We start from the raw sequence: 25083 nt of genomic DNA on the forward strand, positions 1-25083 counted from the left end.
AATTTGGTTACAAAGACTCAGACCTTGACAAAAAGATTGACCACGATGATCATGGCAAAATAGAGGATTCTGATGCCGAGCAAGAGGTCGACACAACCCATCCTTTTCAGCAAGGTGTGGCATCAACTCCCTACCAACCTGGCGCTCCCTACCACAGTGGCGAACAAATGGAAATGCGTACTATGCAGCACGAGTAGTCCGGCCTGCCTGACACTTCTTATGAAGAAACCCCTTTGTTAGGCACGGAAGGTGAACAGCAAAGATCATGGGACAGTTTAACGAGAGTTTTTCCGAATGCAAGCGCAAGAAATCTAGAAACTGAATACAACAAGGGCCAACTGTACGTCAAAATGAAGGGGCTTGGCAAAAAACTTTATAAACTCTTTACCATAGAAAAGAGTACAGGCAGGCAATAGCTAAATCCAAAACTTTCAAAAGAGATCAAAGACTCTCTTGGCCCGATGGCACAAGAAGTTATTGATCGACAAAATGAGAACATAAGAACTGTCCGACAAAATTTGATAGACTCTGAAAAGCAATTAAAAGAGGCAGAAAAGCTCGCCGCGGAAAGGGAAAAAGCGTCACAAGAGGTGCAGGAGCTTAGGCAACGAATAGAGAGACAACAAGCAAAGATTGATGCAATTCATGATGAGCAGGCGTCTAATTTTGAAAGTGAAGCAGAACTGCGCAGGCTGAAGCAGCTGCAAAAGAATTTACAAACAGATTTAGAAAACACAAAAAAAGAGGTGGCCGTGCTTGAAAAGCAAGCAAAAAACAAAGAAAAAGAACAAGAAAAGGTCAACAGACTCAGAGCAAGCCTCGCGGCAAAAGAAAGTGAAAGAAATGCTGTTGAAGAGAGGCTCAACCAAACAAAACCGTTGCACGACCTGAAAGAGTAGGAAAGCGAGCTGCAGCGCTGAAACAAGGAAGACCAGGCAATCATCCAAGATGAGAATGCCTTGCCCTCCGAAAAAGAAGCCGCAGAAGGAAGAGTGGCAGAAAGAAACAAGGAGATCGCACGTTTGCAAACTCAGATTGCGGAAAGGGAAAGGGTCAAAGAGATCTTCAAAAAACATGGAGCGACATTGGCCGCTATTCTTCTCACTGCCGGGACCACAATCGGAACTGTCATCGGGGTCCTCACCAGAGGTTTGAAAGCCACCGGCAAAGCTTTGGGAAATGGCCTCAAAGATATTGCCGCGAAACTTGGTTCTCTGCTGCCCAGGCTGATTGGCTCGATTGTGAGCTTTCTTTTCAAAGCCACGGGCCAAGTCATTGGGTTTCTGGCCGAGCACACCTGGCTGCTCATTCTTGCTGCGGTGGCCTTTTTGTTTGAACAATATCTTAAGAAGCAGCATTAACTTTGCCGCCAAGCCATGAACAGCAAAGCCGATAATCCAACTACACCGACAATGACAGCTGTTTTGTTTATTTCGTGTTGCAATGTTTTATCCGGAGCCGTTGGCTCTATTTTTTGCACCGTTGGCTGTGCTTGCTGAGTTTTGGTTGAAGCTGGTTTTTTCGATTCGGCTGTTGCGGCTTTGTGTATCAGGTTGGACGGGTGGCTGTTGGGTGGGTTAATTTTTGACGGGCCGCCTGCCATTAGTTTGAGCGCAGCTTTTTTTGTCCCCAGGTTTACCTCATTGTTCCCCCAAGTTTCATCCCGGAGACCGCCTGTTTCAGCTTGTTGTTGAAACCGACCATGCTTGCAGTGTTGATTATCATTTGCGCGGGCATGAGCCAGGCCATGGGGGCTACAGCGAGATTGAGCCTCACCTTCCCTTGATCCACCGCCAGCTGGTACCTTTGCACGCTCGTGGCGAGGTCGGGCTGTGTGATCGCGCTTTCCATCAGCACCAGGAACTCACTTTGGGCTTCTCTCACTCGACCGCCTGAACCAAGAATGCTGCTGCGGACGTTGACTTGTGCGCCCAGGATGCAGTAAACGAAAGCCTTGATTGACTGGTTGATTCGCGCTAAGCCCGCCTGTGGCAAACCTGATGCTGTGTTTGGCACGAACCAGTCCGATTGGGTATCAGAAGCGGCCCCCGGCTCGATGTAATAGATCAGGTTTCCTTGAATAGCTTTGCGACCTTCATCGCTGAATTTGTTCCATCCCGGGTATAGGTACTCAGTTTTCGATGCGCTGCTCGCATAGATGTAAACGCTTCCGAGACCGTGGTTTTCCCCGTGCGTGAAGCGAAAATTGCTGGACGGATCTATCCTGAACTCGCCGCATAGCCTTTTGTACGAAGCGACGTCGTAATGATTATTCATTTGGCTGAATGGCGGATCTCCGGGCAAAGCGCTCACGCTCTGAATACCTCCTAGCTGGAACAAAATGCACCTGACCGTGAAATATACATGGAATTTGTAGAAAGCTCTTTTCTGCGGAGGGAGATCCATCCCGCTGTCAAAGATTTCGTGAGAAACTCCGCAACCTTGTGTCGCGCAGAAAACCGCGAAGTTGAGCTGTTGCAGCCAATATTTCATGTCAGGCCCTCCTAACCAGTGTTTTGATTCGACTGCAGAAGTGTGCCTGAGTTTGGTTTTTTGAAATATTTCTCGGAATTTTGTCCTGAAATATTGGTAAGCCGTGACATAGATTTGGATTGCGTCGTTGAATATTTTTTCAAGCTTGGCACTTTGCCATTGAAAGGTACCGCAGGGATGAGCAAAGAAATTTTTGAGCCAAGTGGCGACAATTGGTAAGGAAAACCCCCGTTGTCTCCCAAACCGAATGCTTGTTTCATTTCCTCGCTCCAATATTTTCTGTCTGAGCCGAAGATGCTTTGAAACGAGCCTTCGCTTTCTTTGAAAAACACCTCTGTGGTTACGTTTTTTTTCTCGTCGATCATTGCTTGTGAAATGAACCTGCTTTTGTCCACTTTTGGAAAGCGGTTTAAAAAGTTTGTTGACGCCTTTTTCTTCGCAGCATCTTCTTTTTTCAAAAACTTGGGATCACCAAACCCGGGGTCTTGACCGATATCATCCCACACATTTGGCATTGTATTTGAACACAATTTTATTTGTTGAATATAAAATGGTTGTTCTCACTATTGTCACGCAACAGAACAGGCAGACAATATCTTTTGAAAAACCGATACCGAAAGTCCATTTCATGAAACTCATATCTTGCAGTTTGTACAACAGCTGGGACACTTTGAAAAAAGAAGGTTCAGGCTCCTTGGGAGATAAAAACAAAGATAGAGCTTTGTCAGTTAGTAAATTACCCCCAGGGCATTATAATTTAGAAAGCATGGCAAAACAAATAGATGGTCTGTTCAACAAATATCATTATAATCAGTTGGAAACAGAAATAAATCAGCCTGTTGGCGAGCTTGTAATCAGAAATTTTGGGGCAAAACCGATTGAACTTGACCGCGATTTAGCCAATTTTCTTGGTATTGGGCAAAAGTTGGATCCTATAACACTTGTAAAACGGGTTAGATATCAGACGACATATTTCATTCATTGTGATTTGATTGACACAGAATGGAATCTGTTCAATGGCAAAAGGTCAGACGTCTTAGCCCTGTTTGATGTGAAAGGGAAGCCTTATGAAAAGGTGAGCTACCAGGGTTCTCCACAAAAGGTTTTGCGAGACTGCTCTACAGACGAGTTCATAAATAGCATCACTATTAGTGTCAAAGATGAAAATGGCGAACTCTTCGATTTCAAGGGCTTCCCTCTTCTTTTTGAATTAGAGTTAAATTAAGTTTCTATATATACGCGATGTCTTCGGCGAATCTGTTGCCTCCAAGCGCGCCACCTGCCGAGAATGAAAGAACACTCTATCCAAGCCTTCCCGAAACGACAAATGCCGAGATTTCCGGCTAACCGAGATAAGCAGAATTGAAAAAGAAATATCTGCTGAGGTCGAGCATTACAGGCTTGTGTTGAAAAAATATAAAAAAGCCCGGAAAGCGCTTCACTATTCCCTGGTTGGCCTTGGTGCCTTCACGGCAGTTCTGTCTTCTGGGGCTGTCGCAACATCACTCACTGGTGTTGGAATTGTTGTCGGCGCGCCTGTTGCTGGGATAGCAGCTTTATCTGGCGCAGTTTCCACTGGCCTGTCCGTTGTCAACAAGCTTGAACGCAAAGTTAATAAGCACTCGAGAATCCATTCTCTGGCTATTGCAAAACGTGACTCAATAAACTGCTCTGTCTCACAAGCTCTGAATGATAACTGGGTTTCTGACACAGAGTTTCAACTGATCACACATGAAATGCAGAAATATCGCCAACTTAAAGAGACTTTACGCTCGAACTTTGCGTGAATACAAAGAAATCCAATCCAGCCAGATATTGAAAAAATAAGAAACCACGTTCGGGACCAGGTTAGGGAAGAATATAGAAAAAAACTTGCGGATTAAACTGCAGATTTGAACTAAATTTTGAGCGAAAAAACACGAAACTATCTCTTAGTCTTATCAAAAACAGGTGATTGTGTTACCCCACGTTACCTTCACGCGTGACGTTACGCAACTGGGTTACGTTACTGTCACGCGTGACGTTGCGTGACAGGTCACACAAAAGGGCAAAAACCCTGTCGGGGGGTGCTCGTTGGCTGTTCTTTTGCCTAGCCCTGGGCTGGGACTTTTCGCGCCGCTGACAAGGCGGCTCTCCCGTTTTACCTCTGGATGAGGTTTGAGGTCCCAAGGGTCCTCTGAGCACCCCCCAGTCTCCACTGGGCCGGGGCGGGTTCACCCCGGGTTGTCACCGTGGATGGTCTCACCCCATACCCCAGACAAGCGCCTGTACGTGCCGTATTAGGAATCAGAGGTGCCCACCCTCACATCCAAAAGCACCATCATTTGCTCGCTGATAAACAGTAACATTACTCAAGCTATATACATTGATCCAGTCGCCTCTCCTTTCACTTGTGGTGTTGCTTCTCTGTCCTTTGCCTAAATTCGCAGGTTTTCACACATACGCATACGCTTTTGGGTGGCGAGATGATGTCATGCTTGAGATATATTTAGAGATTGGATGAATAAATTATATCCCAACAGCACTTCTGAAGGCCAAAATGATTGTGCTTTTCCACGCTATTTGCTTTATTTTCATGGAACTTTCTACACCCATTTGGCAGAAAGAGGTCAGACAGATAACATATCAAGTCATTGAAGCCATGCGAGAAGCAGAGGAAACCGATTGAGGCCCTTTTTCAAGGAATATCACATGTTACGAGCGATCGAACGCTGCGATCAAATCTTGCTATTTTCTCGTTTCCTCCTGCTCACTTCACTTCGGCAGCTTCTGTGGTGAAAAAATAACTTACAGCGCGTTGCCTGAGCATATTTTTTTGGTAAATTCTGTTCTGGTTCGTTATTTTTGGCCCAAACAAAAAAAACCTTGACTTGTCCTCCATGTTTTTTAGTACTGCTCGTCCAAGGGGCCTGTGGAATATTTGGTTCCAGTCTTTCTGAGAAAAATGTCACGCAACTCGCAGATTTCAAAACAAAACTTTTGCTTCGAACGAAGGTTAGTCGCCGCCTTTTTCGCTAACGCTCCCTGCCAAAAAGAAACCACTCGTGCCAATCATAACCATCCCAGGAGCATACTTTTAAAAAATTCTTGTACTCAGGGGGTGGCTTCTATGAGAGGAATTAACTCCATTGGAGTCGCTTTATTAAGAGTTCCACTTTTGTAACAGGGGAAACAACATCCCTCGAAACGGCAGTTCGCATATTCAAAGCAAATAACCATCGGCACAATCTGCTGCCTGTATTGGCAGAAAGGCAGTTTTAAAATATTCTCATGTACCTTGTCCCACCCCATTTCCTTTTTTTCCTTAATTTTTATCGTGATGTACTCCTTGAGAATCATCTCACGAAGCTCTGGAGATAGGTTTTGAATGGCCTCTGAAAGTCCGCCGGCAGCCATGTCGGCGTATACACTGTGGAAGCACTTCTTCAATAGGAAAAAAATTCTGGCACATTTTTGTATATACTAGTCAGGGTGGCACATCCGCGCATATTGATTACGGACTTTACGGACATTGCTGCTTCGCTGGACCCGCTATTTCGCCCAATTTACTGCTGTACTGTTGCGTTACACACACACACATATATAATGAGGGTTCTGGACACAGCGGGTAGCAAGGGGACAACAACCGTCCGAAAAAAGCCCTCCAGCACCTTCTCCAAAGCTTAAGTCTGAGGAGAAGGTGCTGGGGGGCTTTTTTCGGACGGTTGTTGTCCCCTTGCAACCCGCTGTGCCAGACCCCTCATTATATATGTGTGTAGTGGTACAGTGGTTGTGTCAATGGTACATGTATATTGGTCAATTATTTGGTGGAATACCACTCAAATGATGGTGGTACAGTGGGAGATCCAGACCTTAAGCTAAGGGGGGGGGGGGGGGATCAGCTGTTGGTAGTTTATCAATCAAGTGTTTCTCCAAAATTAGGTCAAGCGCAAGTAGTCTATTGGTTAAGTGTCGCTTAATATCTGTCAAGTGTTGCTGGTATATCACTCAAGTAACAATCGACTATATACATGTATTACTACTAAAATAATTAATACACTGATATACTGACTACCTATCAACCAACACACAGAACAACGCTTAATGCATGGTAAACGTGATCTAGGCATTGTGACAAAATATTATCCAAAGCTGGTAAACTCACTCACGTGCTGGTCTCTATATCATTCAGTCAATATTCTCCCTTGTTCAAGCTCTGTGCCTTGCCTACTCAGCAATTCTACCTGAAAAAAAGTTAACAGGATTTTAAGTAAAATGGAGGAAGTTTACATTTTAAATTTGAAATAGTTATGTCTCTGAAGCAGGGGTAAAATAGCACTGGTATGTCAATGAAGTCCCTCAAGACTTTTGGAGAACTGGGAGGCATGTTATTTGTCAAGTGTCAAATGAACGATCATCAAGTGTTGGTGATGTCTTGGTGGTAGTGGTATCTGATGGTAGAATGCCAGTCAAGTGCTGGTGTTATATCATTCAGACTAGTGTGTGTCATATAAGTTGTGTCAGTTGATTATAGGTCTGGTGTTTGTTTAACGTCCTTCAAGTGTCAGTGGCAAAGTGGCCAAGTTTTTGAGGAATTTTTGTGAGGCATCAGTTGAGCATCCAGAGGTGTTGGTTTAATGTAAGACAAACGTTGGTTCAATACTAGTCAAGTGTTGATTATTGCCGTGTTTTCACAAAAGATGTTTACTACAGTCACTGCTTACTGAGGTTTAGTAACTTAACCACAGTTATTAAAGAAGCTGTTTGCACAGAACTAATTAAGAGAGCATCCATCCTTTTATATTCATTGAGGAGAAGACTCTGGGGACAAGGTTCGAGTACTCTGTACAACTCTATCCAGATTCGTATCATAGGGAGTGCTTCCGGATATAAGCTTTTTTTACCACAATTTCAGCTCTGCTTAGTCATGTTGCGAAAACACGAGCCTACCCAGATTTCAGGGGAAACATTTTACAATAACTGGCTAATTTCTTGCATGCTGATTGGCTCATTTTTGTCATCAATAAGAGTACAGACCGATAAAATTTTAATTTATGCAAGCTTTCAAGTTCAACTTTCAGCTGTCAAACTGTCAATCTTTTTAGCCAATGAGATTTTATGGACTTTTCTAAGTAGCCAATCAAAAAGCGAGAAAAGCTATTGACATTGTTCGCGTCATTTTGAATAAAAGACACTTATATTTGTTCACAGCAAGTTTATGGTGTCTTTTCCCCTGATTTATTCCTGGCATTTGACCACTTTTGGGTCTTGTTATTGTAAAAAACAAATTGACGTCAGTTTTTTGCAACACACAAAAACTAGTTACAATACAATATTTTACAGTTCACACGTCTTACATCGATTGCACTGTTTAGAACATCTTAAAGAAACGAAAATCAACTCATTACAGTACTGAATTAAGACAAAACTGCACTGAAGAAAATTATTATAGCTGTTGGTTGCTGCTGTATGACTGGTACATCTTTTTACATACATATAACTACTCCCTTTTTATAAAACAAGAATTTAAGGAAGAGCACAAATCTCAATTTGCCATTGCAATAAAACTTTACTTTGAAATTCCTTTAAGATTGGTTTCTTCTCAAAGTATTTGCATGCGCAAATATATTGTTTGAGTAAAATTATGAATAAGTGTAGTCTGCGTCTTGGGTAATCAGTTAATTGCTGAAGAGCAGGTATTGAAGGTTATTTGTTTATTGGAGAGGCTAATATCAGTGGTATTTACATAGTTAAAACATATTAACGCTTCAGAGTAAAAGGACTGTGGACAATGGAGATTTGTTTTTATACTAAACTTGTTCTGAAATTCCCTGAAAGTTAAGAAATTCGCATCAGCATTTAGGATATCTTGAATAAAAAAGATTTTCTTGTTAAACCAGGATTTCCAAAATAGCATCTTTTTCTTGATGGTTATCGCTTCATTATTCCAGAGCAGGAAGTTGCCATATGGGAATATTTTAGTCTTGTTCTTGAACTCTTGAAAGTACTGTAAAAGCTCCCAATAGAAGGTAGGTAAATTTTTGTTTATACAGTCAGCATTATAGTTACATTTGAGAAGGAACTGTAACCCATCTCTCCTCTTATTGATGATAAGTTTTGGCATAACATTGTCAAAGTTTACTGCAGAACCACTCGCCCGCGGCTCATGGTTCCCCAGCCACTTTGACAATGTTATGACCCAATTTATCATCAATGAGATGACAGATGCACAAAAAAACTGACGTCATTTTGTTAATTTGACCGAAAAACATTCACGATCCTTCGCGAAGTCAAACAGGATAGGACTTTTAGACTATTTTAAAGTATTTGAACAAGTTCAAAGTGAATGACAATTGATAACATTTTTCATAGTCAGTGATAGTGGATGATAGTTTTGCGGTCAAATGGGAGTGTGAGCTTCAACTATATCATCAACTACGTATCATGTGCTGTTTGACAATGGAATCGTTTGATTGGAACCATACTTAACTATGAGAAAATTGGGCAATAATTCAATATACAATAATTATTTGGCTTGGATAAACTCATATGGCTGAATCATGTTACACTACAAAACTCTCTACTACAACCTCATTTCTATTTGAGTTTCATCCGATAATTCCAAAATACATTTAACTCGCTCGTTTTGTAACGATTGCAGGTAAGTAAAACCAAAGGTAACTTTCAGTGCGTTTTTTTGTCTGCCTCTTTGTCAAAATGTACAGTGAAACTTATTTTTCAAACAGTGAAAACAGAAACAGACACCTCATTTCTTTTTTGCCATCCAAGACCAAACTCATCTCTGTGAAGGGGGCACATAGTAAGGGATTCTCCTGGCTCATCAAACAAATCAGCTCTATAAGGGCAAAGCTTCCATTCCACTTCAACACCTGCAATATGGTTTTTAACAGCTACTCGAATGATCAGAAACGTCTTTTGAGCAGGTCTTTAATAGTTAAATTAATAAATGCTGTCTGGTGTCTGAACCGACCAGATATATCACACTCTTTCTTGGAATGCCCTCTAAAAGAGCATTCAAAAGAAATCATAGCAATCGTAATGTGATCGGATTCTGGGTGAAATTTGAGGCATGAAATTTGATACAAAACTGCAAGATGTCACCAGTGACGTCCTCTGTCGTGCAATTCATCATTCCAGCTTGTTCTTTATTACCAGTGAAACAACAATGCAAAAACTGTGCCGCTGGTTTCCATTGGATGGAAAAGAAAGAAAGAGAAAAGCTTCTTTTCACTGTTTGAACAAAAGACGTGACCGGACAGTTAAACAAGTCGTTGGAGTATTAAAATGCTCCCCAGGGTAGTCACTCAATAATCAATAATATTCGATAATAATCAATAAAACTTAGTCAATGATATCAAAAATCAATAACAGGATTCGTTGTGAGTTATCAATAATTATCGATTTTACACTAAGTGCTATCGATTTATTGAGTTTAGCTTATCTTATTACAATTTATCGAAACAAAACCAACAAAAGATATAAACAAGCTCACAAAAACCACCAATAACAACTTCCTTAAATGATTATCAATAAAATTTGCTACAACTTTTTAAGTCTCATAAGAAAAGATACTTCAAGACTGAATGATAAAAATTCAATGCACAGAGAACAGTAATGATATTTACTATCATCCTGTTCATACAGTGGAATCCTGATTAAGAAGAATTGGTTTGAAATCTCAGGTAGTTCAAGAAATGAGGGGTAAAATTAATGTTGGACTGGGTTGAGGGAAAGGATTTTTGGTTCTAAGAATCGGAAAACTGTGAGTATCATCTGAATAGACAGGTCATCTGTAGACCTGACTGCCTGTCCTATTTAACTCTCTAGTTAATTGAGGTACTCAGGCCCATAACTTTATTAACATATAACTTTGTAAAATATTTCTGTGAGACTAAGGGAAATAAAGATTGTTGTTGTTGCAATTGTCGGCAGCCACTCAGTCAAGCGTCAGCAGAGTTCAAGTATCAGTGATAGAGTGTTTCAGTGTTGATGGTACATGCATATTGGTCAAGTATTTAGTGGAATACCAATCAAATGATGGTGGTATATCACTCAAGGGCCAGTTGTAAGCTGGTCAAACCTTTCTATTTCATGGTATATACATAGCTCAAGGGTGAAATGAATATTGAACAAGTGTCCCTGGTGTATCTTTTAAACTCAACTCACAGTTGAATGCCCCTCAAGTGTTGGTGATATAACAGACAAATGTGTGTACTATATGAGTCTCGTGTCTTTGAATATCTGTCAAGAGTCAGTGATATATAAAGTCGCACACGCTTTTAACTGGTTTTGGATCTTCTGTTAACATAGAAATTTATTCCACCCAATGATCGAAACACGGTAACTGAAAATAACAAAATTACAAACACGGGAATGAACATAAAATAACTAACAACGACCGAACATGAAGAATGCAGAAAAGCGGCAAAGCGAAATAAACAAAGAAACTTACAAGACGAATGTGATGAACCAAAGACGAATCGAAAACCAGAGACGCTACTAACTGAAATAAATTACACACGAACTGAACTTATAGAGTATGCAAATGAACATAACATATACAAAAGGGCACAAAACAAAAGAAGCTAATTACGCAAAACTTAACACCAAACATGAAGCAAGAAGCACGAACAAATGTCACAAATTCTGGGCCTACATTCCGGCCCCTTAAATACGAAGGTGTAAACCGTGTATTTACCAACGAAACAAACAGGCCCAGAATTACTTAAGTAATTAAAATGCAAAGCGGTAGTCACTTAAAGTCTAGACGCCTTAAAATATCAACAAAAAATACTGCTATGAAACGTCTTTTCGAGTGTTTCCCTTTAAGGCAAGTCACACGCCCTTTAGCAGTCACGCAAAACAACAACAGTCACGGAACTTTCGCTCCAAGCTGTTCAATTGACTCTTGTAGGCACAGCTTCCTGATAGGGCGTTTCCAAGTCAAAGCATCTAAAGATGCTCTAAACTTGCTCCAATAAACAAAGTTTGCTGACTGGACGTTCCAGCGTCGACTTCTTTGTTATGACCTTGACACGTCGAACGAAACCGCAGCTATCAGGGTAAACCTCACTGACTTGACCGATTGGCCATAAATTCCTAGGCGACTGCTCATCCACAATTATAACGGTGTCTCCTACTGAGAGATTCCTCCTTGGGCGTAACCACTTTTGGCGCTCCTGCAACAATGGAAGGTACTCTCTTTTCCATCTATACCAGAAGACGTTAGCCAAATATTGAACTTGCAGCCACCTCCGCCTTGAATACAACTGATTTCTTTCGAAGACACCTGGTGGAAGAGAAGCTTCCTGACATAATAACAATAGATGATTCGGTGTTAAGGGCTCCAAATCTTTCGGGTCATCAGAGACTAGTTAAAGGTCTGCCATTGATGATGCTCTTGGCTTCACACATTAGAGTTTGAAGGCTCTCATTGTCGAGCGTTTGCTCTTTAACTAGGCCTCCCAGGATCTTTCGAGTGGATCTTATCATTCTTTCCCAAGTGCCACCATGATGCGAGGCCACCGGTGGATTAAAATACCATTGGATGCCTTTCTGTAAGAGCTCTTCGTGGATCTTGGCTTGGTTCCAGGATTCAATCATGACTCGTAGCTCCTTTTCAGCCCCTGTGAAATTTGTTCCATTGTCCGAATGTATCTCTTTCACTTGACCTCTTCGGGCAATGAAGCGTCTAAGTGCCAGGATGAAGGCATCTGTGTCCAACGTATATGAAATCTCCAGGTGAACAGCTCTGACAGCCAAACAAGTAAAGATAGCTCCATAGCGTTTAACCATGCTTCTCTTTTGACGAACAAGAAAGGGACCAAAATAGTCTATTCCCACACAAGTGAAGGGGGTTGATCTGGGGTCACTCGAGGGCGTGGCAAATCGGCCATCCTTTGCTCTCCAACAGCGCCCTGACACCGTCTGTAACCAAAGCAGGATGCAAGTACACTTCGCACGGTAAGATTGGTACGGATGAGCCAAAATCTTTCTCTCAAAAGGGACAGAACGTATCCTCTGCCAGAGTGACTACTCTTCTGGTGAAAGTGCTGGATTAGAAGCCGGGCAAGAGGAGAATCTTTGGCAATAATTATCTGGTGCTTTGAGTCATCATGCAAAGGTGCTCTGCTTAGACGTCCACCGACACGAAGAAGACCGTTCACCAAAATCGGGTCCAATTTTGCAAGGATGCTTGACTTCTTCACACAGTTCCCTTTCTCGATGGCTCTTTTCTCTTCTGCAAAGGCACGACTCTGATCAAACATGGTTACTTCTCTCTCTGCATCATTTATCTCTGAACAGGTCAAAGGTTCCAAACTGGCTATCTGGGAGCTTCTGTCAAAGGTGTCTTGCGTAGACTTTCGTTTCCTGGTAATAAATCTCTTTTGGCACTGAAGACAAAGCACGATGAACTTCAATAACTTGAGCCAGGATGAGAACCGCTGGACCATAGAAATGACATTGGACTGAATCTCACTCGGACACGCACCGACAACAAAGGATTTTGACTCTCGTTTCACCTCCGGGTCATCACCAGACAGCTCTGTACTGTGTTTTGGTAGGTTAACCCATTTGGAAGGAGGCTTAAAAAGGAAATCCTGCCCCTTTATCCAACGGTCATTTCAAATGAATGCATCTGCAGAAGTTCCTCGTGAGGCATTGTCGGCTGGATTGGACTTGGATTCTATGTATCTCTATTGTGAAGGACTTGAGTCTCCTCTAATGATAACAACCCGGTTAGTGACGTAAGCGTGGAAGCGTTTGGACTCATTCACAATGTAGCGCAGGACAGTCATGCTGTCAGTCCAGAAGGTGATTTTATCTATTGGAATTTCCAGCTCATTCTTCAACAACTTGTTTAAACAAACTGACACAGTTGCGGCTGCTAATTCCAATCTTGGGATACTCATCTGCTTCAAAGGGGTGAGGTGGGATTTTCCAACCAGAAAGGAGCAATGAGCCTGACCATCTGAATTGACTTCCCTAAGATATGAGACAGCTCCATAAGCACACTGGGAAGCATCGCATTCAAGATTAAGCTCCTTCACCTCCTTGGCTCTGTCTTCTGGTGGAATGGACTCTAAGACTTGTCGATCATTGTCGAGTAACGCATAAGTTTCGATGCACAGAGGACTGTCTTTAACTTTAACCTTTACAGCCACTATAGGCAAGGCAGTAACGGGGGAACCTTCCATCGTGGTTAAGCCACAGAAGTGATCACCAGTGTTCTGGTTTGTGTTCTGGACAGTGTTTGACTGGCTGTTCAAAGATTGAGGTCTGCCTTCTCCACACTCAGTTCCAACAGAGTCTTGTTGTGTTCTGACTCCAACAACAACATCCGGGGTACTTGGATGCAACACAGTGGCATGTTTCCTATCGCAGTGATTGCAGGGTTTCTTCTTGTAGCAACCTTTGGACTGGTGGCCGCCATTCAAGCAAGAGAAGCAAAGCCGCTGCTTCATTACGAAGTCGCGCTGATCAGCATCGGGCACTTTGGCGAAACTGGAACATTCAGCGAGAGTATGATCTGCATTGCAAAAGGGGCACTTCTTCTGCGAAGGGTCAGCCGAGTTGGACGAATCACGACTGGATGTACTGAGGGGCTTCTTGTCCTTAATGGTAACGAGGGCAATTTGCTTGTCACCACGCTTCTCAGATTTAGATCTCAGGCCCCTGTCCCTGTTATTCTTCTTTTCCTTTTCCAAGAAAGGGAGTTTTGTATAGACTGGATTGGACAAAGCACGCACCTTCTGCTCAACAAACAGGGAAATGTCATCAATACAAATGTCTCTCCCTTCAGTGTTGAGGATTTTGTTCACAATCTGTGAACTTTTAATGTCATCGGTCCACGTGACCTTGGTGTTGGACGACACATCTGGAACATCAACACGAGTGTTAGAGGCTGGCACTATGTTTGGAACAAAGTTTCCTGCTTCTGCTTGGGCATAAGCTTCCTCTCTAGCCAGAGCCTTAGCGTATTCCGTTTTGAGGTTCAGCTCATCTTTCTTCAGTTGAAGCTCGTACTCTTGACGTTTGAGGAGTAGCTCCGTCTCCTGAAGAGAATGGCGCTGATCTAAAGCAAGTACCTCGGCTCGAAGTTCGGCGATGCGGGCTGCCTCTTTGGCTCTTGCAGCTGATATAGAGCTTGTTTTGGAGAGCCTGCTAGATCTAGATCCACACTCAGAGGGTTTAGGCTTGTTTCGTAGACCAATTCCAACTTGAGAGGCACTGTCATCGGGCATTACCAGGTTATCCTGAAGATTCATTTCCGTAACCCGTAACCAATCGTTTACCGTTCAACAGAAGAAATCCAAACTGCTTTCGATTTCAGCGAAATTAAGACCTCTGATTCTTGCCTTTGACCTTCGTCAGTCAAAGCTGCATGATACGCATGCTGGGCTTCAGCAAACTTGCGAAACAACGATGTAATTTCCGGCAGCTTTATTTTCACTGCTTCCAAATTGCTTTCATCGGTTAGAAGGTTGTCAATCTCTCTCCGTTTAGCAGATAAAGAAGGTAACACTCCTCCTCTCTTCTTTCTTAGTTCTTGAATTCATTCAAGTGACACTCCTTCATGATCCAAAGAAGAGTTAGGTTTACGAACACGTGTACTTGTGCGTTGAACAGGTTGACCGCTCTTCCCTGCAGAATCGGACAAATTAACATCCGCAGCATCGGAAGACATCATGATAGACCATAAATACAAACCCGATTCGTCTTTTACGAATAAAGTCGCACACGCTTTTAACTGGTTTCGGATCTTCCGTTAACATAGAAATTTATTCCACCCGATGATCGAAACACGGTAACTGAAAATAACAAAATTACAAACACGGGAATGAACATAAAATAACTAACAACGACCGAACATGAAGAATGCAGAAAAGCGGCAAAGCGAAATAAACGAAGAAACTTACAAGACGAATGTGATGAACCAAAGACGAACCGAAAACCAGAGACGCTCACAGAACCCAATGACGCTACTAACTGAAATAAATTACACGTGAACCGAACTTATAGAGTATGCAAATGAACATAACATATACAAAAGGGCACAAAACAAAAGAAGCTAATTACGCAAAACTTAACACCAAACACGAAGCAAGAAGCACGAACTAATGTCAAAAATTTTGGCGCCTACAATATATCTTTAAAGAGTTAATGCTATATCAGTCAAGTGTTGGTAATATACATTATCAGTAAAGTGTTGCTTGAGAATTGGTCAAGCGTAAAGTAGTCTACTGGTTTAGTGTTAGCTCAATATCTGTCAAATTGCTGGTATATCAGACAAGTATAAGTTGAATATTAGTCAACGGTCAGTGAAATATCCTTCAAGGGCAGGTGGTGAACTTGTTAAGATTGTCAGCTGAATATCAGTCATTTGCCAGTTGAATATCAGTACACACATATATAGTGAGGGTTCTGGCACAGCACTCACGCAACACAGTGCAAGCATAACACAACTCCTCATCCGAAGATTTGGAGTTGTGTTACGCTCGCACTGTGTTGCATTCGCTTGTGACCAGAACCCTCACTATATATGTGTGTGTGTGCTGTGCCAGAACTGTGTGTGTGCGCTGTGCCAGAACTGCGTGTGTGTGCTGTGCCAGAACTGCGGTGTGAGTGCTGTGCCAGAAAAGTGTGCATGCGTAATGCAACAGCACAGCGGTAAATTGGGCGAAATAGAGGGTCCAGCGAAGCTGCAACGTGCATAATCAATATGCGCAGATGTGCCCTTCACTAGTTTATACAAAAATGTGCCAGAATTTTTTTCCTATTGGAGAAGTGCATGCACAGTGTATACTATGCCGTCATGGCTGCCTGCGGACTTTCCGTGGCCATTCAAAGACTCCCTCCAGAGCTTCGTGAGATGATTCTCAAGGAGTACATCACGATAAAAATTAAGGAAAAAAATGAAATGGGGTGGGACAAGGTACACAAGAATATTTTAAAACTGCCTTTCTGTCAGTACAGGGAGCAGACTGTGCCGATGGTTATTTGTTTTGAACATCCAGACTGTTGGTTAGAGGCGTGTTGTTTCCTCTGTTTCGAAAAGGAGGGAACTGTTCATAAAGCAAAGATAAGACCGCCGAGAATACCTATCGTAGAAGCCAGCCCTGAGTACAAGAATTTTATAAAAGTATGCTCCTGGGATGGTAATTATGATTGGCACAAGTGGTTTGTTTTTGGCAGACGTTAGCGAAAAAGGTGGCGACAAACCTTCGTTCGAAGCAAAGTTTTGTTTTGAAATCAGCGAGTTGCGTGACATTTTTCTCAGAAGACTGGAACCAAATATTCCCCAGGCCCCTTGGACGAGCAGTACTGAAAAACATGGAGGACAACTCAAGATTTTTTTGTTTGGGCCGAAAATGACGAACCAGAACAGAATTTACCAAAAAAATACGCCCAGACAACGTGCTGTAAGTTATTTTTTCACCACAGAATCTGTCGAAGTGAAGCGAGCAGGAGGAAACGAGAAAATAAGAAGATTCGATCACAGCGTTCGATCGTTCGTAACATGTGTTATTCCTTGAACAAGGGCCTCGATCGAGCCTGTTTAAGTTTCCTCTGCTTCTTGCATGGCTTCAACGACTTGATATGTTATCTGTCTGACCTCTTTCTGCCAAACGGGCGTAGAAAATACCGTGAAAATAAAGCAAATAGCGTGGAAAAGCACAATCATTTTGGCCTTCAGAACTGTTGTTGGGATATAATTTATTCAGCCAAGCTCTAAATATATCTCAAGCATGACATCATCTCGCCACCCAAAAGCGCATGCGTGTGTGAAAACCTGCGAGGACAGAGAAGCACACCACAAGTGAAAGGAGAGGCGACTGATCAATGTATATAGCTTGAGTAGTTTTACTATATATTAGCGAGCAAATGATGGTGCTTTTGGATGTGAGGGTGGCCACCTCTGATTCCTAACACGGCATGTACAGGCACTTGTCAGGGGTATGGGGTGAGACCATCCACGGTGACAACCCCGGGTGAACCCGCCCCGGCCCAGTGGTGACTGGGGGGTGCTCAGAAGTCCCTCGGGATCTCAAACATCGTCCGGAGGTAAAACGGGACAGCCGCCTTGTCAGCGGCACAAAAAGTCTTAGCCGGGGCTAGGCAAAAGAACAGCCAACAAGCACCCCCCGACAGGGATTTTGCTTTTTTGTGTGACCCGTCACGCGTCATGCGTGACAGTAACGTAACCCAATCACCTGTTTTTGATAAGACTAAGAGTAAGTTTTGTGTTTTTTTGCTCAAAATTTAGTTCAAATCTGCTGTTTAATCCGCAAGTTTTTTTCTATATTTTTCCCTAACCTGGTCCCGAACCTGGTTTCTTATTTTTTCGATATCTGGCTGGATTGGATTTCTTTGTATTCGTGCAAAGTTCGAGCGCAAAGTCTTTTTAAGCTGGCGATATTTCTGCATTTCACGTGTGATCAGTTGAAACTCAGTGTCAGAAACCCGATTATCATTAAGAGCCTGTGAGACGGCGAGGTTTATCCAGTCACGTTTCCCAATAGCCAGAGAATGGATTCTCGAGTGCTTATTGACTTTGCGTTCAAGCTTCTTGTTGACAACGGACAGGCCAGTGGAAACTGGACCAGATAAAGCCACTATCCTGGCGACAGGGGCGCAGACAACAATTCCAACACCAGTGAGTGATGTTGCGACAGCCCCAGAAGACAGAGCTGCCGTGACAGCGCCAAGGCCAACCACGGAATAGTGAAGCGCTTTCCGGGTTTTTTTGTATTTTTTCAACACAAGCCTGTAATGCTCGACCTCAGCAGATATTTCTTTTTATATTCTGCTTATTTCGGTTCACCAGAAATTCTCGGCATTTGTCGTTTCGGGGAGGCTTGGATAGATTCTTCTTTCATTCTCGGCAGGCGGCGTGGTTGGTGGCAACAGATTTTCCGAAGACATTGCGTATATATAGAAACTTAATTTAACTCTAATTCAAAAAGAAGAGGGAAGCCCTTGAAATCAAAGAGTTCGCCATTTTCATCTTTCACGCTAATAGTGATGCTATTTATGGACTCGTCTGTAGAGCAGTCTCGCAAAACCTGTTGCGGAGAAGTTTGGTAGTGCACTTTTTCATAAGGTTGTCCTTTTACAGCAAACAAGGCGAAGATATCTGACCTTTTGCCATTGAACAGATTCCGCTCTGTGTCGATCATGTCGCAATGAATGAAATATGCCGTGGGAGAGAAAATAATCGAAGTTTACAAACAGCAAATGTTTTTGCCTCATACTAAGAAAATCGGCGAAATCTCGATCAAAATGTATCAATTTTATCCCGGGATTTCTGATTACAAGCTGGCCAAGAGGTTGGTAAATCTTTGCTTCCAACTTATATTTACTTTGGGGGAAAAGATTTTCAATTTCTGTTGCAAGTGTTTCTAAACTATAATGCCCCGGTAATAATTTATTGGTTTCTTTGTTTTTTTGTTCTGTGAAGGTTGCGGAAAATTCTTGTTTCAAATTGTCCCAGCTGTTGTACAAACTGCAAGAAATGAGTTTCATGAAATGCACTTTCGGTATCAGGTTTTCAAAATATATTGTCTCTTCGTTCTGTTGCGTGACAATAGTGAGAACAACCATTTTATATTCAACAAATAAAATTGTGTTCAAATAATTTGGCGAATATGTGGAATGATATCCGTCAAGATCCCGGGTTCGATGATCCCAAGTTTTTGAAAAAAGAAGATGCCACGAAGAAAAAGGCGTGGACAAACTTGTTAAACCGTCTTCCAAAAGTGGACAAAAGCAGGTTCATTTCACAAATAATGATCGACCGAAAAAAAATGTAACCGCTGAGGTGTTTTTCAAAGAAAGTGAAGGCTCATTTCAAAGAAAGCGAAGGCTCGTTTCAAAGAAAGCGAAGGCTCGTTTCAAAGCGTCTTCGGTTCAGACAGAAAATATTGGAGCGCCGAAATGAGAGGCGCTCGGTTTAGGCGACAGCGGGGGGTTTTCCTTACCAATTGTCGCCGCTTGGTTCAAAAGTTATTCTGCCCATCCCTGCTGTACCTTTCGACGGTAAAACGCCAAGCTTGAAAAAAATATTCAATGACGCAATTGAAATCTACGTCACGCCTGACCAATATTTCACGACAAAATTCCGAGAAATATTTCAAGACACCAAACTCAAACACACGTCTGGAACCGAATCAAAACACTGGTTAGGAGGGCCCGACATGAAATATTGGCCGCAGCAGCTCAACTTCGCGATTTTCTACGCGACACAGGGGTGCGGAGTTTCTTGCGAAATCTTTGACAGCAGGATGGATCTCCCCCCGCAGATAAGAGCTTTCTACAAATTCTACGTGTACTTCATGGTCAGGCGCATTTTGTACCAGCTAGGAGGAATTCAGAGTATGAGCGCTTTGCCCAGAGATCCGCGTTTCAACCAATACAATAATCATTATGACGTCGCTTCATACAAAAGGATATGCAGCGAGTTCGGCATTGCCCCCTCGAGTGATTTCTGCTTCACACAAGGGGCAAACCACGGCCTGGGTAGCGTTTACATCAATGCGAGCAGCACGTCGAAAACTGACTACCTATACCCGGGATGGAACAAATTCAGCGATGAAGGCGGGAACGCTACTCAAGGAAACCTGATTTATTACATCGAGCCGGGGACCGCTTCTGATACCCAGTCGGACTGGTTCATGCCAAACACAGCATCAGGTTTTGCATCAGCATCAGGCGGGCTTGTCGAGAATCAACCAGTCAATAGAGGCTTTCGTTTACTGCGTTCTGGGCGTGCAAGTCAACGTCCGCAGCAGCTTTCTCGGTTCTGGTGGCCGGGCGAGAGAAGCCCAAAGCAAGTTCCTGGCGCTGATGGAAGACGCGATCAGACAGCCCGACTTGGCTGCGAGCGTACAAAGGTGCCAGCTCGCAGTGGATCAAGCGAAGGTTAGGCTCAATCTCGTTGTAGCCCCCCTGGCCTGGCTCATGCCTGCGCAAATGATAATCAACACCGCAAGCACGATCGGTTACAACAAGCTGAAACAGGCGGTCTCCGGGATGAAACTGGGAGTGAACGAGGTAAACCCAGAGACAAAAAAAGCTGGGCTCAAACTCATGGCAGGCGGCCCGTCAAAAATTAACCCTCCCAACAGCCATCCGTCCAACCCGATACACAAAGCCACAACAGCAGAATCAAGGAGGGGCAAGCCCCTCGACCCGGGGTGTGGGGTGGAACCAGCTCCGTCTGAAACTCAGCAAGCGCAGCCGATGGTGGAAAAAATAGAGCCCACGGCTCCAGATAAAACACTGCAACATGAAATTAACAAAACGGCGGTAATTGTCGGTGTAGTTGTATTATCGGCGTTGCTATTCATGGCTTGGAGGTAAGTTAACGCTGCTTGTTAAGAAATTGTTCTAACAAAAAGGCCACCGCGGCAAGAATGAGCAGCCAGGTGTTCTCGGCCAGAAATCCGATGACTTGGCCGGTGGCTCTGAACAGGAAACTCACAATCGAGCCAATCAGCCCAGGCAGCAGAGAGGGAAGTTTCGCGGCAATATCTTTGAGGCCATTCTCTAAAGCTTTGCCGGTGGCTTTCAAACCTTTCGTGAGGACCCCGATTACAGCTCCGATTGTGGTCCCAATGGCAAGAAGAATAGCGGTCAATGTCACGCCATATTTTTTGAAGATCTCCTTGACCCTTTCCCTTTCCTCAATCTGAGTTTGCAAATGCGCGATCTCCTCGTTTCTTTCTGCAACTCTGCCTTCTCTGGCTTCTTTTTCGGAGGGCGAGGCATTCTCATCTTGGATGATCGCCTGGTCTTCCTCGTTTTGCCGCTGCAGCTCGCTTTCCTGCTCTTTCAGGTCATCCAACGTTTTTGTTTGGTTGTACCTTTCTTCCAAGGCGTTTGTTTCACTTTCTTTTTCTGCGAGGCTGGCCCTGAGTCTGTCAACCTTGGCTTGTTCCTTTTCTCTTTTTTTTGCTTGTTTTGTAAGCGAGTCCAATTCTTTTTTCTTGTTTTCGAGATCGGTTTGATAGTTCTTTTTCAGTTCGTTGAGCCTACGCAGATCTGCTTCACTTTCAAGGTTCAAACCTTGTTCATCCTGAATGGAATCAATCTTAGCGTCGGTTTGCTCTATTTTACTGCGAAGAACTTCCACTTCTCTTTTTTCTTTTTCTCTTTGCACAGATAATTTTTCCGCCTGTTGAAGTTGTTTTTCAGCTTCTTTCAGTCTTTGGCATTGTTCTCTCATTGTATCTCGGTCTTCTTTTATTATTTCACTAGACTCCGGCCCAAGTTCATTTTTGAATCTTTCCATAAAACTTTTCATTAAGCCTGACTCGTCTTCTTTTAGAATCTTGTACTCGGTATTTTTGGGCCCCTGCGCCACAGCAACAATTTTTCCCTCAAATTTTCCAGTGCCTCTTCTGATTCTGAGTTTTTCAAAGTTCGCTTTATCGAATTTGTCTTTTATCATAACTACAGCTTTTTTGAGTTTTTGCCGCAAATAGCTTTCTTTGTGAAGATCACTGATTGAAGGTGTTCTTCCAAGCAAAGGAGTTTCTTCCTGATAAGAAGTGTCAGGAAGGCCGGACTGCTCGTGCAGCATTGTACGCATTTCCGTTTGTTCGCCCCCGTGGTAGGGGTTGCCAGGTTGGTAGGGAGTGGACGCTGCTCCTGGCTCAAAAGGATGGGTTGCGTCAACCTCTTGTTCGCCATCATCTGTGTAACCAAATTGGCCACCGCCTTCTGCCATAGCAATATATTTAAGCCTATTATTTTTCAAATTAGAAATAATTGCCGGTGTTTTATACACAATGTCAGTTGTTCCAGAGAACTTTTGCCCAACGTACAGCGAAAAGACCGTACACGCCATGAAGGCCGAGCGCGCGGTCAAGCGAATCACCTTTAACCCCTCTGAAGCCAACCCCGACAATTCGCTGTACGTTACGTGCCCAAGCTGAACGAGAACGAGGTTCTGGTGCTGGGGTCGCTAGCGCTTGTCTTTGACATCGACCTTTCTGGAGGGCACGCCAACAACTTCCTCGTCCAGAATGTCATGCGGGCGCTCGTTGACAGGCTGGTCGTGAAGTCTGCGGGAAGAACCCTGCAAGAGACAGTTGGGTACGACATCTACAAAACTTTCGAAGACCTTTTCCTTTCGCAGGAAGAGCGCGACAACAGGATTCTCGAAGGGATTCAGAGCGAGGATCTGTGCAAGATCTGCTCAGACGCGGGAGACAAGAAAGACCTCACCACTGAAAACAAGCTGAACGAGGTATACGGAAAAAAGTACCGGATCAGGCTTGACAATCAGATCTTAACCGACCACGGCATTTTCTACCCCCAGGCCCTTTACAACGACCTCATGTTCGAAGTAAAACTTGCCGAAGCAAAACATGTGGTCAAAGGCTCCGACCCAAACCAGCTGAAATACAAGCTGAAAAACATCCAGCTCGAGTACAAAATGATCCGCAGCAAGACTCTGGCAGATGAGGCTCGGAGCATTTACTACAACGGCAAAGAGTTCCTTTACGACCACGTGTTGCATGACAAAGAGGTGCCCTTCAAAAAAGACATTGACCCGAGGCTCACCATCAAAGTCAACGCCCAAAGAACGTCACTGAAAGCCCTCCTCCTGTTTGTAGAGCCGTATACTGCTGGCCAAAGAGATTCAGAAAAATTCATCTTCCCCGATCTGACGAAAGTCAGCGTCATGGTCAACGGCTCGCCCAACATGTTTTACAACAGCGGCATCGAAGGCAAGGACATGTGGGAAGAGGCCCACAACGTGTTTCTGAAAGAAAAAAATAAAACGGAGCACATGGATATGACAAAGTTTTACACCGGTGATAGGTTTGGGCTTGTGATTGATATGCGTTCCATGGTTAACCAAAACATGCATGGCAACAGCGCGCGGATTGTGAACAGTACGGACGGGGTCCAGCTGGAAATCGAGCGGAAAACCGAAGGCTCAGGCGACGTGAAATGCCACGTATTCGTCATCGCCGACACCCAGTTCAACATTATGGAGAGACAGATGGTTGATGTACAGGGGGGAATATGAACATGGACCCGAGCAAGATACCCTTCAATGCTCTCATCGTGGGGCCAACCAATTCTGGCAAATCGAGGTTCGTGGTGGACCAGATCTACGGCCCGTTCCACGGAAAGTTCGACTACATCGTGCTCATCTGCCCGACGTTCACGCAGAACAAGACCTACCACCGGCTTGGCGAAAACGATCCAAGAATGGATGTGATAGTCTGCAAGCAGCATGACGTGGAAAGGTGGTTGAAGCTTGTGAGATGGCTTTTCGTGGGCACCAACACGCTCATAATCCTCGATGATTGCGCAGCCTCCAAAGACGTGAAAGGGTGTACAGGTGAGCTGGTGAATCTTGCCTTTTCTGCCCGACATATGGGCATCAGCGTTTGGGCGCTGACCCGAAGTTGACAGGCATAACATCTTCCTTCCGGAAGAACGTGGCGGCGATCGTCCTCTTTTACACCCCCTTGGCCAGGACAACAAAGGCTATCTTTGATGGTTACGCCGGCGAGCTCTCCCCGGATGAGGACAAAGGTCTGGTTTCAAAGCTGAAAGAGCAAAAGTTCTCTTATCTCGTGTTCGCGCTATGCCACCCGTACGGGGTAAAGTTATTTGAATAAAAAAATGAAAGTTGTATATAACCTTGCACAATGTCTGGAGAAGACGCCGCGTTAGCAGACTTTATGAACATTCTTCAAACCGAGCCCGAGCCGTCGACTGGTCCCGCAGTTGGCCTTGTTCCAACAGCCCCCGGACCCGACATTCCTGCTCTTCGCGAGCAGCTGGCTGTGCTGGTGTCTACAGACAAAGCCAAAGAGGCAATCGGAGTGCAGCTTACCGACGAGCAGGTGAAGCGCCTGAGTGACAAAGAGGTCGAGAAATTCAGCAAACGCTACGAGACGTACGTGGGCTCGAAGACAACGGAAAGCCTACTTGACAGCTTTATTTTTCTTGCAACCAAAGTGGTCGGAATGACTGTCAAAATCAAAGACATCAAGGCTGACCAAAAAGAGCTCAGAAATGACTACATCTTGAACAAAGAGCTCTCCAATCTGGCCGGCAACCTTTATTTGAAGTACGGCCGATTTCTTGCTGCGGCCAACGCGGCGCTGATCACCACAAAACATATTGATTTTAGTCCACAGTTGCCAGAACAGAGCCACCCTTCTCGTGATGAAAATGGCTATTCGCTTGAGGGCGTTGATGAAGTACCCGGCTCAGCAACTACAGAATAACTCGTCACCAATCATTACTAGCTATTGAGGTCCTGCTGTCAAATTGTTAACAATTAAACTTTTTTCATTTGCTTAGAATATGGTCCTCTTTAGAATGTCTACCGAGCACGCTCCTCAGGTCGAGACCCAGGCAGCACCTGCAGTCAATGCCACACAGCAAGCGACAACTCCGACTGAAAACACGCAGCGCGTAAAAAATCCAAAACATGTGGCTGCTGGAAAAATGGTTGCCAAAAGAACGCAGCTGGCCCGGGAAGAACCGAAGAAAGCGGCCGAGGCTTCTCACACGGGAAAGGAAGCGAAAGCCGCCACATAGGCCCCTGAGCCAGCC

The 25083-nt window shown here is 43.9% G+C and overlaps 1 protein-coding gene and 1 pseudogene across 1 annotated transcript in view; one reads left to right on the forward strand and one right to left on the reverse strand.

Annotated features, from left to right (window-relative positions):
- The window catches only part of LOC145502521 (uncharacterized), a 94581-nt gene that overhangs the window by 23891 nt on the left and 45607 nt on the right, over positions 1-25083 (reverse strand). The gene's annotated exons all lie outside the window — the stretch shown is intronic.
- Positions 22287-23536, forward strand: LOC145502526 (uncharacterized; annotated as a pseudogene).

Source organism: Orbicella franksi, chromosome 11 (assembly GCF_964199315.1).
Source record: "Orbicella franksi chromosome 11, jaOrbFran1.1, whole genome shotgun sequence".
Taxonomy (NCBI): Eukaryota; Metazoa; Cnidaria; class Anthozoa; order Scleractinia; family Merulinidae; genus Orbicella; species Orbicella franksi.